Below are 14,910 nucleotides of genomic sequence, written 5' to 3'. Positions count from 1 at the left end.
ACAGGAATGAGGTAATTTTTGAGCTTGATTTACCTTAAGCAGAGGCTAAATTCCTGTAACCTTTGCAGTTCTGTTAACACCTTTTCCTACTCATGAATCTTAATGACATCCTCCTTCTATCACCAAATTACATGGATTTGCATTTAATATGAGAGCACATAGTAAATGAAATAGAGGATAAATGAACTCTTATTTAACCACTTGAAAACCTTAGATGTCAAAGATGAATAATAAGTGTTTAAAGCTTAAACCTTCTTCCTCTGGAACTGCTAGAGACGCTCTATCAAAAAAGAAACACAGTTAGACTGGTTGGATTTGGAAGACTATATACTATGTCCAAGTTACTTCTTGTTCCATAGATCGCTGATCATATAATGCAACAAAATGTAAATTACACAGGCAATTGAAAAGTATCACATCAGAGAATTTTCAGATCACCTGAGGAAGACCTTGCGGAAGGATACTTTTAATTTGATCCATGAAATGGAAGCCTGGACATTAAATGTTAATTGGAAAACTCTCCAGCAAGAGAATAACATAGAATTTTGAAGAAGTGATTTCACTAAGCTGGCTTAACCTTCAGAGGCTGTCCTTAGTACACATGCATTTTCTCTTTTTCTTGTCTTAGCAGTAAATATAGCAAAAGACAGAATTTAGGAAATTCAAAGTGCCCCAGATAAGGCAGAATGAAACAATGCTGCTGAATGCAAGGGTTTTAATTAATTTCATTTGTTTTATCTCCTTTAAGGTATTTATTGAACTCTGTATCATGTTCTGATTGCAATTTATAGGCATTCCAGTCTTAAAAAAAAAATATTAAAGAAAGTAGACCAAACCAGAAACTCCTGACTTGTTACACAAAAAAAACCCCATCAAATCTCGTTGAATGAAACATGATACTCAAAGTCAATTTCTAAATCAAGTGACCTTACAAAAAAAACTTCCTGAAATGTACAAATATTTAAAAAAAGGTTTCGGTGAAAGATATCAGTTGCATTTCTCAAATATAAGCTATCTATATAAATAAGGTTCTGTACATTTCAAATTTAATATAAACAAACATATGACATGTTTCCTTCAAATTCTCTTTACTTCTAAATGGAATTCTATAATTTTCATGGTGGGGAAATGAGACTAAGGAAGGACTTTGTGTTGTGCCTGGAATACTCCCAAGCCGCACGTTCTCAAACTAAAAGGAAAAAAAATTCCAAAAGAACAAAAGCAAATGGAGATGTAAATGACCTTCTATTTTCTACCATTACTTGCTGGAAGAAAATTTACTTATATTATATTGTCACTTTGAAAGAGTTAGTTCAATGTTACTTGGAAACAGTAATTAATAGATCATTGAGGGATTTCTGAGATGGATTGCTTTAACTGCAATGTTCAGTCAGCTGTCAATTATGTATCATTAAGAACAGAAGCTAGCTTGATTACAGAAGGAGTTTAGGTATGTTTCAACAAAAAAGTCATGTGCATATAGAGCCTTGAGTGGGTGTTTGCTTGAAAATGTTTACATTCTAGCCTCATCTGCACCAGTGACCTTCTATTTCCTCAATTAAATCCTGTCTATTACTTATTATTACTTATTACTTGTGTGTTTACTTAAATTAAATGTCTATTTTAAAAACCTCTTGTAATATCTTGTAATTATAGGTGCTTTTTGCTTTATAAACTCACTCCTTTATTATCTTTTAGAATTAAGATTAGCAGTCTCCCCAATAATAGTCATTTGATATTTCCCCCAGAAAAATGACAATTGTAAGATGATATATGAATCACCTTGGACAATAAATAAAACACATCTGCTTTGCCCATTGACAAGTTTCATTAATTTTATTTTTTTAATTTACTGCAAACAATTAGAGTAAAAGCAATTTTGCATCACATTAGGAAAGATCTCAGGAATAATCATGTATTGTGAAACTTGGAAATTCAGATTTACTCTACAGGATCATATCAGCTGCCAAAGTTCAGTATAAATCTATTTAATAGGGATTATCCATGTCCTTCAGTTATTAAACCCTTCATGCATAATGTGTCGCTTTTGCAAATTTGGATAATGTATAAGCCTGCTTTAAAAATAAGTCACTTTTGTGTATCCACTTATTTTCTTATATTGAAGCATTAGGTCCAGTTGAATTCAATGTGACTAAGAGGAGGGGCTAAAACCTATGCAGTTGTCTTCTATTTTCCAGGTATCAGAAATTATTTCACTGGTGTAATATGGCATATTTCAGGGATGCACAAAGTTTCTTAATTCAGACACCTTGAGGAATTTTGGGATCTAAATCACAAAGAACTAAAATCCTCCTTATATTCTGAAAAAATTTGACATGAATGAAAATAAAAAGCTCCTCACTACAACTGTGTGCACAAAATATACACCAAACTGTTAATGAATAGATCACAGGTTTAGTTAGAAAAATTCTTAAAAAAAAAATATAGTCACAACCATTGCAAAGTGGTCTGTCACTCAAGGAGAGTCAAGCAAAACCAAGGATTTCTAAGAAACTAAAAACCTAAAAACTAAAACTCTGTGCTGGGACTCGCTCTTTGGAGAGCAAGTACTCATACCAGCCAAAATCAGCAATGATAAAAAAAACCATTGGAATCGCTTTAAAAAAACCTTGGGGCATTGCTGTAGCAAGTGGGTTTAAAAGTGGCAGGCATATACAGACACCTATATTAGACTGCAGCAAACCTAAAAGTAACGGGCTGCCTAATTTACTTCTGAAATGTCGGTACAAGTTGTCCTGAATAAAAGGTTTGAAATAGAAGAGTAAAAGCTTGTGTGAGCAGACTAGCAGATATTTCCTGGTAGCTGTTAAAGATCAATGATTTTTTTTCTTAGCTGACACATGTACTTCAGAAATGGAGGAAGGTGAGAGACTGAGAAATCTTCTGTCTACATGTTTAAAAAACAATGAGGAAAAGCATAGAATTTTCTTTTCATTTGTTTTATTTTATATTTGGCGGCGGTAAGGTGGTTTTATTCTTAGATTTGTTTTTTTATTTAGTTGTTTGGTTGGGTTTTTTGATTGTTGTTTTTTGTTAAAGTGATCCTGCATACTTCTGAAAGCCACAGGAATAGAACTAATGAACATACCTATTTATCTCTTCTTGTGAATAAGTCTTCACAGACAGCATAAAATAGAAATGTCAAAATATTTATATTCATCTCATTAGACTGTATGAAGTACCAAGCTTATGTCCCTTTTATCCATTCAAACTACTGTATGGCTGGAAATTCTGGGCAGCAGCTGTGTTCACACTCACCACTCAATTTCTGCTCACATTTTTAACTCTGGAAGCAAATGAGATAAAACCTCTGGCTAATGACTAGTAAGATGACCTGTCAAGAGCTGTTAGTATCCACTACTTTCTTTTTAAAAATTATAACAGTGATTTCTAGAGATATATATTGCACAGAAACACAAGCAATTTTAGAAAAGACTATGTTTTAAAGTATGTGTGTTTACTTAAATTAATTTCTTCTTTCTCTCCCTCTATTTGATGAAAAGGGCAACTCATGAGGTTTGATGCATTCAGATCTATTACTGACTCATAGATTAACAAAGAATTCAGTTTTATTTTAGAGCTGAGCCAAAAAGAAGGCACTGTGGAAAAAAATTATTCTGATGATTCTAGCCTTAAAAATCAAAGGGATGCAGGTAATTGTTTTAAAACTTTGAGATATTTATCATATCTAATTTCTGCTTCTTCCCCTGTCAGATCAGGTACCAGTAAGCCATTCATCTTGTTCAGTACAGCTTCTGTATAACTTTGGATTAGAGCTTTCAGACTTGGATTAAGCCTATTCTTAGTGCTTCTAAATCAGTGTTATTTGATTTTCTTTTTGTCAGGAGCAATACTGTAGCAGAATTTCTTAGGGTATCCCTGCTATTTCCTACATCAAACATGACACTAAGACCTCTCAACAGAAACGACTTCAAAACTAACACAGGTGTTAATTTGTCAGTGCATTTTGACGCTCAGAACTTACAAATGGCAAATAAAAGATGAAAACCTGTATGTATGAAAATGTATCAAAATGTTATTTACACAGTGTTTCCTAATTTATTTGAAAGCATATACATATATGTATATAAAACAGTTAATTTTTACTTCTTACAGATATATGTCTGAGGACTCTTGCAGGATATCAAAAGAATAAGCAAATTTGTTATACATGCCACATGTGAACTAATTTCTTACAATTGTAGCAGAAATCTTTGAGATTCAACTTATTCATAAATATCATCTACCAAAAAAATTCACACATTTTTCTTCTATTTTCACAGGCAGGCATTTATTTTCATGCTGCAGCTTGCTGATACAATCAGGTGTGAGTTCTCCCAGCCTTATCTAACCTTATCCCTTACAGTCCTCTCAAAACTAAAGGTAATTTTATATCAGTCAGCAGTCTCTCTTAAACCCAAATATATCTTAAGACACAATACTAAGAAAAATATACTTCCTTGCTTTTTCATTCTTAACAAAAAATTCCTAAAATCTCAAAAGTCATGTTTTAAATATTTCATCCTATGAATTTAAATCAGTGTTGAGTAAATACTATCTCCAAAAAGTAATAGAAAGTTAAAAAAGGAAGAGGTTCCCTAGCAACAAAATAATAAAAAAGCACTAATGATTGCATCAATCTCTTTCAGCTGCAACATACAACACCTTAATAATAATACATTTTTCAAGGATCAGTGAAAGGTCCTTGCTGTATTTTAGTGTTATGCAGACACATCCTTATATGTTGAATTAAAAACACAGAAAATATTTTTAAATTAAGAACCACTCAAAGCTGTGTCCTTTGCTGGATTTATGAGCTTTCTATTTATAGCTATATGAGACACCTATCTCATTATTTCTTTCTACTGATCTCTGTGAATCACATGCTCTTTGGATCATGCCAAGATCTCTGTCCATTTGACCATGCATTATAACAGCTGTCTTTTTGCTTAATCTCGAAGCTTCTTGCCAGTATTTTGACTTAGTTTTTCTGCATAAAACTTTTAAACAAACCATAATTTTACTCACAATTAGTCCAGTTACAGACTATCTCTAAAATAGTTTCTTTAAATTAGACTCCTTCAGATACATGGACTTCAAGCATGTCTGTTTTGTCATGTGCTCTGTGTTCTTCCTTCCTATTAGTCTCGACTTGGAGATGTATCTATGTGGATATATTGGTAAATAATTCAGACATTGTCAAGTCTGCAGCTTATTTAATTAGCTACTTTTCCCAGTCCAGGAAGCAGAATTTTCTATGAGTCCCCATCTTAATCTCTATTAGGTAATGAAGCAGAGGGTGATGTCACCTAGGAAGCTAAGTGCTGATATCAATCAGTCTATTGACCTAATTACAGACCCATTAAAACTGACATTGAATACAGAGAGATGCTCTGTGTATAGTATGTATTTCCTTTCTGGTTTTCCCTCTTTTACCTCAAGTTAATTGTGTTCTATCTATAGATGGCTGGAACGTTATTTCAAGAGCAGGGACAGCTACAACATTTAAAAATTGATCCATTAAAAATAAATATAAAAAATTCCCTAGAGCACGGGACAAATCTGGACACTGTGATTTTAGAGTATTAGGAAAAAATAAGGCTAGTCCATATTTCCTTCCAAGCAACCTTACAGGTTAATTTAAGTTTTATTTTGCTTTTATTTAAGTTTTATTTTGTTTGAACTTGAACGTCTTTTAGAATTAAACTCACTTCACCATAAGAAACAGAAGGACTAACTACTCTTTCCATCAGAAGAAACATTAATTTTTAACCCATATTTCAAAAGAGTTGTACTACACTATTTAGCTGTTTCATAAGAAAGCAGCATAAGAAGCCCCAACCATAACTCTAAGAAGCAAGCATCAAAAACCACAAGCAAATATTTGCTGGAAAAATAAACCACTTCATATTGCTAGCAAACACATAAAACTGGAACATGGTAATAGTGAAATTCTGGGTAAAAACTGACATTTGTGGATTTGTATATCCTAGAATTCAAGTGCTCTTAGTGGCATTTGCTAAGCAGCTCCCATGAGTTCTGAAAGAAAAAAAAAAAAAAAACCAAAACGTATCTGTAATTTTTTTACATCCTGCAATTTCTCTGGAGCAGCTGAAAACCAATAAACACTTTTGAGTTATATAGGTCAAGGGAAAACTGGTAATAGAAATCTGAATGTCTGCGTCTTTTTGGATCTGCTTAAATAAATTTTAACTAAATTAAATTATTTTTTTAAATAGATTTTAAATAAATTCTTTAAACCAAAGTCTGTAAAAGCACAGACAGCAGATTAGCATGTGCCAGTAGCAGTCAATTGGAATCAAACTCCTGTATACAAGCTGACCCCCGCTGATCAGATCACACCCAGCGTGTACTTTGCAGGTGTGAGACAAGCCTGCCTTTCACTCTCAAGCTGCTTCCAAGGGTACAGCTTCTGCAGCAGAGCCCAGTCAAAGCAATGCCCTATTGCCAAGGGCCAGACCAGGACCCTGGATCACCACTGGTTGCCCTTGGCAGCTACTTCAGCCCTGGTGTGGTGTGGCTGCACCTCTCCACCTCTGCCTGAAGATACACCTCTTCTACACAGGCAGACCGACCAACTGGCCATTTCAGGTTGGAATCTTATGCTGTTTCCATCCATGCAATAAATGATAAGTGAAATTATTTTTTCCCTTCTTCCTGATTCCTGCTTGTTTCTTTCACATGCAATCCTCACCTATACTTCTGCTGCTTAAGTCCTACAGTGGAAGTATCTGCCACTACATTTACTAAGGAAATCAATGATTTTATTTATGACTCCAAAAGGGAGCACACAGGCTACTTGAAGCTGTGACAGATTTCACAAAATACCTAGGTTTTGTACTTTTAAACAAGAATGGTTGCACAAAAGAAAACTGCACACAGGTTCCAAATAAACCCGAACCTAGTTCAGTCTAGTTGTAGTAATGATTGACTTTTCACTAAGTTTTGATCTAGTGTTTAGAAATTTACCTTGAAATCCTTCTAATGTATTTGGATGAAATTGTTGAATATCTACTATTTTCATGATTTCACAAGAACACTTGCATATTGTGGTTGTTACACGATCAAATTAATAATATTTTCTGACACACGTAAGCAAGCTGAAATGGTCTCAAAATATTTTTTTTTCTCAAGACTTACAGTATGAAAAATTATTTGATAAATTCCTTGGCCTTTTACATTATTATCTCAAATGAAATAAATTCCTTTGAAACTTGAGAATAATATGGATCATTTTATACTGATTTTGAAGGCAGAAATTATTTCCAAGAGTGACAGAAATTTTTTTCATCGCCATTTCATTTTTTAATTTACTTTCAGAGTGGAAAACCTTGAAAGCTCATATATTCAAAATTTAAGTTGGCAGTTTTTTGTATGCTTCAGTCAACTTCCTGCTTTAAAATATTTTTCAACTCCATTTCAAAAAATACTCAAAACATTCTGCAATATTTCTGAATTTTCAGGGAAGTGATATACCAATTAGTCTTGCACTAGGCTAAAATTCAAGGTTGACTCAAAGTACGTTACTCTAGGCAATTAATTTCTAGTTTTATATCTTGACAAGTAAGGCCAACATATACCAACACTTGTAAGAATGCTGAGTTTCTTTAGCCCCATTATAAATACATATCTGTCACAAGGTAGCTCTAAAACTTCATTTGCATGTATCAAGTCAGACTTTTACACAGACATGAAAATATAGGCTGCCCCATGTATAAGCTATTTTCATGTAGTAATTTTGAAAGGTAAATATATCAAAAGAATACAGTATGCATTTGGTACTGCAGATTAAATAATCCACTCAAAATCCATTTGAAATCAGACGGTAACCTGTCCAACACACAATAGTCTAAAATGACAGAAATATTAAACCGAGTAAGATTAAATAATCTGACAGATGGAATGAGAAAGGGTAGACATGCTTTGCTTCTTTTGTTTTCCCTCATATTATATTATTTTTGTGTGACATTTTACAATTATTTTTCTGTAACTGGGAGAAAGTGAAGTTTCTATAAAGGCTTAAAAAATATGAAAAGAAATACTGCATGCATGGGAGCACTGAGGGATCAGGCTAGACAAAAACACATCAAAATCACAAGCTAAAGTACACTGATTTAAAATGATTAAATATGTTGCTTGGTGTCTTGTTTCAGCAAGACTCAGTGAAGTGAGATCTATCTTTTTTACACATTTTTCCTCATGACTCAATATAAAAATATTGCCTTACCATACTTCTTAAATACATGTATTTAACATGGATATGATGAGCTTCTATCCTTAGACTACAAATCAAATGCAATCTGCAAGACAAATTGTGCTCTGAGGAACAAGTATGTATCTCAATGGGAGTCAGGAAAAGGCCTTTTATTATTATTGATTTCATTTATCAAAAAATATTTTTCCCAGATGTCACTGGCACATGTGTAGAGTCTCATCAAATTTTCAACAACAGTTTTAAATTCCTTTCTCCAATACAAAATTTAGGTATGCTGGCAGATAATAGAATAATAGGGTAAAATATGTGAATATTTGCTGATTTCCCTCTTGTCATATATTACAGTACTTCAAATACTGCTTCTCCAGGGAAAAAGACTGACAATAAAAGAGAGGTATTTGTGGTTACAAAAACTAGGAGGCAAAAAATCTGAATCTAGTCACTGCGAATGATATTATACAAAGATAATACATGGAACTCCTCAATTCTAAAGTCTTCACACCTGTTTTTGAACACCTAAACATCTAAAGCAAAGACAAAGAAAAAAATTCTAAAGATCAGCAGTCCTGAGTAGGTATTTTTTAAACAGAGTTGAAATAATTATAGTCTTTGAGGGAGGAGGAAACTGAGTTTGTGTTTGCGTTTTTTGGTTCCTTTTTTAGTAGAAAATTATTTTTGGACAAAATCTGTGTGTCACATTATAGGCTTGCAGTACTTATCAACCATGAGATATTTGTGTCACTAGCCAAACTTCTACATGCTCCTATCAGTTCAAATGTGAACAAAATTGCACAGATCTGGTGGGAATGTAGAAGAAACAAGAATGCGTGCTGGTGAAATACACCTCCTGCAAAAACAAGGAAGTTTCAGGTGAGAATTGAAGTAATAAAAGATAGAGGAATTGCACTTTTACTGTTGTGGAAAATACATCCTCTAAGAGTAAAAAAAAAAAATCCTTTGAAACTCAATATATTGAATGAAAGAGAAAACCAGGGATGGAAGGCATTCCAGGAAAGTTAAACTACAAAAGAATATTTCCAAAAAGTAACAGGAAAAGTGCTTTCCAGGCTCTGGTATTTTTGAATGTATGAAGACTGTATTTTGCCTTGTTTAAGCTCCTGAACATGTTAAGTGATAACTAGACCTAAAATGAAATTACCATCAGCTCAATTTCCTTAGTTCCCCACAAGACCCGCTGGTACATTTACAAAAGTGGAATCCAATTTACTGAGTTCAAACATTTTGTAACTGAAAAAGAGTGTTAAATATGTTTTTTTTTAAACTTGTGAAAAGGCAGTGATGAATTTCTTTAGTTTATCTTCCATAAATCTGTCTACCTACTGATGACTTTTTATTGTCTCCCTTATGGGGTCATTAATAATTTATTTCTATACATGCTCTTTAACATCTAGCTGATAGAAAGGTTTATTGTAGTTATTTAAAACACAGTAATATGCATTTCTTCTGTTTTACAGCTTTTTCCTGAACATTCTTATTTGGAAATTTTTCTCAGTACCTACAGCACATAAAGAAAGTAGCAACTGTTAAGTCAGAAAGAATATAGAATACTTCTAGATTTTTAACTGTGCAGGTGGGTATGTCTAATTTTATAGACAGAAAGATACTGTCACATAAAACAGAAGCACATTTATAACTTATTCCCAATACTTATAAAATTAAAAAAATTGGAGTTTCCTTTCAAATGAGCTACATCTGAAGATGCAGAATAATCACTAATGTTCAAAGCACTCACCATTGCTCTCATGCATAGCGTCAAGATTAATAAATCATTAACAACATTTCAAAACAAACATACCTCGAAGACACTGGTTTCTTAATTCTTCAGGAGAATTACTACCTCAGCTACCTTTTTGTCTTCTGGTCTTGAATTTGTTTTGTAACCTAGGAAAAATAAATCTCAGCTTACTTTCAAACTGAAAACATAAGGCTAGACCCAAGGAAAAAAAAAACTAAACAAACAAAAAAGCCAACACTTAATAGCATTGCAGTTAATTCTGATGTAATCCTACCTCATTATCTTAAGCAAATAAATCTCTAGAAAGGATTACCTTTTTAAAAGCAAATTAGAAAACTGAATGTCATCTGTGCATTCTTTTAAAATGTTATCAACAAGGAAGCTCATAAATAGGCCACGATATAAAAATATTCCTATCAGGCAATCCTTACCAGATTTTCAAGAGATGTGTACGTAACTTTGCTTCCACAAATTCCTGAAATAAAATGTGTCAACATCGTTTACCACAAACTTTCAAGAGTCTAAAAAAAAAATGTCATTTAGATCATAGAGAAAGAACAATATCATAAAGATATGTTCTTTATATATCTTCAACTACAAGTGCTCTTGCCACGCCACCCATGTCAAGAATATAAAGACAGGGACTGGGAGAATGAAAACCCTAAGCCCATTGTAGGAGAGAGTTAGGTTCAAGACCAAGTAACGTCAATGTTCACAAGTCCATGGGAGCCAATGAAATTAATTTGCAGGTCTTCAGGGAGCTGGCAGACAAAGCTGCTGAGTCATTATCCATAATTTTTGAAAAAACATGGCACTCAGATTTGTGCTTACAACCCAGAAAGACAATGGAATCCTGGGCTGCAGCAAAAGGAGTATTGCCAGAAGACTGAAGGAGGTGATTCTCACCCGCTCCTCTACTCCTGTGAGATCCCACCTGTAGAACTGCGTACAGTTCTGGTGTCCCCAGATTATGAAGGACATGCAACTGTTAGATCAAGTCTACAGGAGGGCCACAAACTTGATAAGAGGATTGGAGAACCTCATCTACAAAGCCAGGATGAGAAAGTTGAGGCTGTTCAGCCTGAAGAACAGATTATGTGGAAATCTCACAGTAACATTCCAGTATCTTTTCCTATAGTGAAGCTGGAGAGTCACTCTTTGTCAGGAACTTTAGTGATGGGATAAGGGGGAATTAGTACAAACTGAAAGAGGAGAAATTTATATTAGCTATTAGGAAGAAAATCTTTACTGTGAGAGTGGTGAGACGCTGGAACAGGCTGCCCAGAGAGGCTGTGGATGCTGCAATGCTGGCAATGTTCCAAGTCAGGTCAGAGAAGGCCTTGAGCAGCTTGGCATAGTGGGAGCTGTAGGGACTTGATGACCTTTAAGGTCCTTTCCAGCCCTTTAACATTCTATGATTCTATGCAAAACTTACCAAGAGTAGCTATTTAATTGTCACACCTCCCACTCCTGCACAACATTATATTTTTTGATTTACTGAGGAGAATTTAAAAAACCCAAAAAGAAAGTAAGGTTGTTGTTTTTTTACTTTATTTCAATAACCATGTGAAATTCAGGAAGCATAGCCCCTAGGTGCCTCTTAATACTCAACACACATTTTTAGAAATGCACATGGAGTATATTAAGCAGGGAAGAAGCAGCAGACATTATCAAGAGAAATCAAACTACTGAAGTCATTATCATCATTAGAATGTTTTAAGTTTTCTCAGAAAATTTTTACCAATTTTAAGGACTTCTTGATACATTTAAGTTAAAAATAGAAAACATGAGTTTTCACAGTCCTAAGAAAAAAAACCAATATTATTACTTTTTTTTTTCTCATTAAGAAACCAGTCTGTGATTCTGTGACAGTTTTATTATTAAATTAAAACAACAGACATTAATTATAAAAAAAAACAAACCTGTAATTTGTCTTTTTAGCCTAATTTCTATTGAACTTATCAGTTCCACTTTAAAATATAATCTTAATCATCCTCTGAGTTACTCCTTTCTTCAAATTATTTTATCTGTACCAAAAAAAAAAAAGTTATGTTAAATTAAAACAACACAGAAGACAGTTTGCTTGAAGGGAATGTGAATATAACAAATCTAAGTGAACTCAGCTTTGGAAGTTGATTGTGGTATATGTGGAAGAAGAAACTGATGAAGAAAGTATTTAATGAAAGTAATAAAAACTACACAAAACCAAGACAGAAATGAGAAACAACTAAAAAGTGTTAGAGTTTCATTTGTACCCACAAGACAACAACGTAGTTAGGCAGTAAGAAGTCAGGAAACTAATTTCTGTCAATAGCTGCTTCAAAGTCTTTTAAATCAGTATTTCTTGAGATCAAGATATATAGCCACACACACATCCATTTGAAATCATGAGAGCCAATGCATGACACAGAAGGTAAAACAAGGTATCCAGCATTCACAATAATATTCAAGAAATTATATATATTGCACTATCATTCAAGATTCTCTAAGAGTGAGGGAACTATGTACTTCTGGTTTGCAAAATTAAAATACAGTAATTTCATGACTCTAAGGCACACCCTTGTGATTAAAATTTTGGCCCGAACCCGGAAGTGCGCCTTGTAGTCTGGTGCGCCTTATATATAGACAAAGTTCAGAAATTTGCCAACCCGGAAGTGTGAGCTGTGAGCCGCAGGGGGAGCCGGTAGGGCCATGGCTGCTGGGTGCAGGCGAGCCTGAGGGCCAATGGCACCGTGGCTGCTGGGTGGAGGCGGGGCTTCTGCCAGCAACCACGTTGGGGGCGCCGGTGGCGAATCCTTGCTGTAAAAAAAAAGTGCACCTTATAGTCCAGTGCGCCTTATATATCGGCAAAAGTTTGGAAATTTGCTGACACCTGGAAGTGCACCTTATAATCCGGTGCGCCTTATAGTCATGAAATTACTGTAATCACCCTGCTATCATTAAATAAAATCTTGTTTTATAATTATTTTTATGTCAGAGTGGCCATGACTTGAGGGTTTTGTATTTCTTTTTCAACAACAATATAATGGAGTCTCATACAATTTCTCTTATTTCTCCTTTGTTAACAATTTTTGAGACTTGCAAGTTTCAAGATTAACTGATGTCTCTTCATCCAAAGTCTATTTTCATCTGAGTGCTAGAACATTTTAATGGTACATTAAAAACAAGATAATGGAGTGATAGTGGTAAAAATAACTTGCTTGAAGCAAGAATATTGCTTGAATATTGCTTTTAATCAATATTTAGGTGAAAAGTTGCAACCAAGCATATATCTTCAAACTTACATTTTTCTTTTTTTTTTTTTTTTTTTAATACTTAAAATATTCAAAAGAGTTGTATCATGGAAGAAGAGTACACATTTAAAAGTAGTTTCTAGTCTCATAGAAATCCTTAAATCTTTGTAATGCTACAATAGTTGGAGTATGTTCATCTGATTTGTTTTGTGGTGTTTGCTGAGATTTGAGAAAAATGCCCAGTTCTATCGGTTTGCTAATTTTTTTTTTCCATTTTATTTTCTCATGACTTTGGTTGGTTGTTTGTCTGTTTGGGTATTTTAAAGGCTCCCATTAAGTCACCATCTTTGTGTTCATGTATGTATTGGTTTGGCACAGCCTGGTTTTTGGTAGTGGGGTGGCCAAGGAGATGGCTTCAGCCAGAAGCTGCTGGAAGCTTCTACTATGTCCAGCAGAACCAATCCCTGATGGCTCTGAGGATGGACATGCTGCTGGCCAGGGCTGGGACAATTAGAGATGGCGATAATGCCTCTGTGAGACAAATTTAACAAGAAAATCAAGACAAAGTACACACAATTATTTTTCCATTTTTTTACGCAGGGAAGAGGAGGAAGTGAGAACATGTGAGGGAAACAACATGGAGACACCAAAGTCAGTGCAGAAGGAGAGGCAGGAAGTGCTCCAGGTGCCAGAGCAGAGATTCCTCTGCAGGCTGTGGTGAGACTATAGTGAAGCATCTATGCCATGCAGCCATGGGAATCCATGGGGAATGCAGAGATCCACCCACAGCCCATGGGGATCCACAGGGATGCAGAGATCCACTCCAGCCCATGGGGAAGGTGCCCATGCCGGAGCAGGTGGATGCCTGGAGGAGGCTGTGATCCAGTGGGAGATCCAGTAGGAGACCCAGCGGAGAGAGAGGCCCTGTTCCCAGGCTGGAGCAGCCTGTCCTTTGAGGACTGTACTCCTGGAAGAGTGACCTACTCCACAGCAGTTTTGGGAGGATTGTGTACCTCTGGGAGGGACTCACATTGCAACAGGTGTAGTTTGGCTGCTGCTTGTGAGAGTGATACCACACTGGAGAAGTTCACGCAGAACTGTCTCCTTTGAGAGGGATCCCATGGTCTCATAGGGGAAGGACTCCTCACCCTGGGCAGCAGAGGAAAACCTGGGGTGATGAGCTGACCAAATTCCTCATGCCCTGTCTCCTTGTGCTGTCAGTGGGAAGGAGGGAGGGGCTGGGGAAAAATCGTGGTTTTTAAGGGCTTATTTTACTTCTCATTATCCTCCTCTGACTGTGTTACTAATAAATTTGTTTTGTATCTTTAAGTTGAGCCAGTTTTGCCATTGATGTGTTTTCTCCCAGTTCTTATTTCAACTCATCAACCCTTCATTAATTATTTTTTTTTCTTCTCGGTCCTGCTGTGGCAGGGGTGAGTGAGTGAGTGACTTTTGAGTGCCTGGCATTTGGCCACTGTCAAATCACAACAGTGTATTTGTGCAAAACTTTGAAATCTGATTTTTTTTCTACTTGGCTGTGCTTTCAGAGATACAGCTTCTGTACCACATGTATCTGTATTAGCCAAACATTTAAAGAAAATTATAAAGTAATTATTCTTAACGATATTAGATTGAAAGAAACCCATGGATTTAATCTAGTCCCT

General features: G+C 35.1%; 1 protein-coding gene and 2 long non-coding RNA genes across 8 annotated transcripts in view; 2 read left to right on the top strand and 1 right to left on the bottom strand.

Moving 5' to 3' along the window:
* Nucleotides 1-14,910, bottom strand: part of LOC116997646 — a 346,453-nt gene that overhangs the window by 131,142 nt on the left and 200,401 nt on the right. For all 6 annotated transcript variants that reach the window (XR_004418216.1, XR_004418217.1, XR_004418219.1 and 3 more), the window contains exon 3: nt 10,074-10,159. This is a non-coding gene — a long non-coding RNA (uncharacterized LOC116997646). The remainder of the gene's footprint in view (nt 1-10,073; nt 10,160-14,910) is intronic.
* Nucleotides 1-14,910, top strand: part of LOC116997641 (guanine nucleotide exchange factor subunit RIC1-like) — a 161,897-nt gene that overhangs the window by 56,589 nt on the left and 90,398 nt on the right. The window lies entirely within an intron of this gene.
* Nucleotides 4,124-13,882, top strand: LOC116997654. Its single transcript, XR_004418223.1, has 3 exons — nt 4,124-4,404; nt 9,733-9,848; nt 13,847-13,882. It is a non-coding gene; the product is annotated as an uncharacterized LOC116997654 (long non-coding RNA).

The sequence above is a fragment of the Catharus ustulatus genome, chromosome 1, assembly GCF_009819885.2.
Source record: "Catharus ustulatus isolate bCatUst1 chromosome 1, bCatUst1.pri.v2, whole genome shotgun sequence".
In the NCBI taxonomy this organism is placed as follows: Eukaryota; Metazoa; Chordata; class Aves; order Passeriformes; family Turdidae; genus Catharus; species Catharus ustulatus.
Note: the sequence above shows the minus strand (reverse complement) of the source record. Positions and strands in the feature narration are given on the sequence as shown.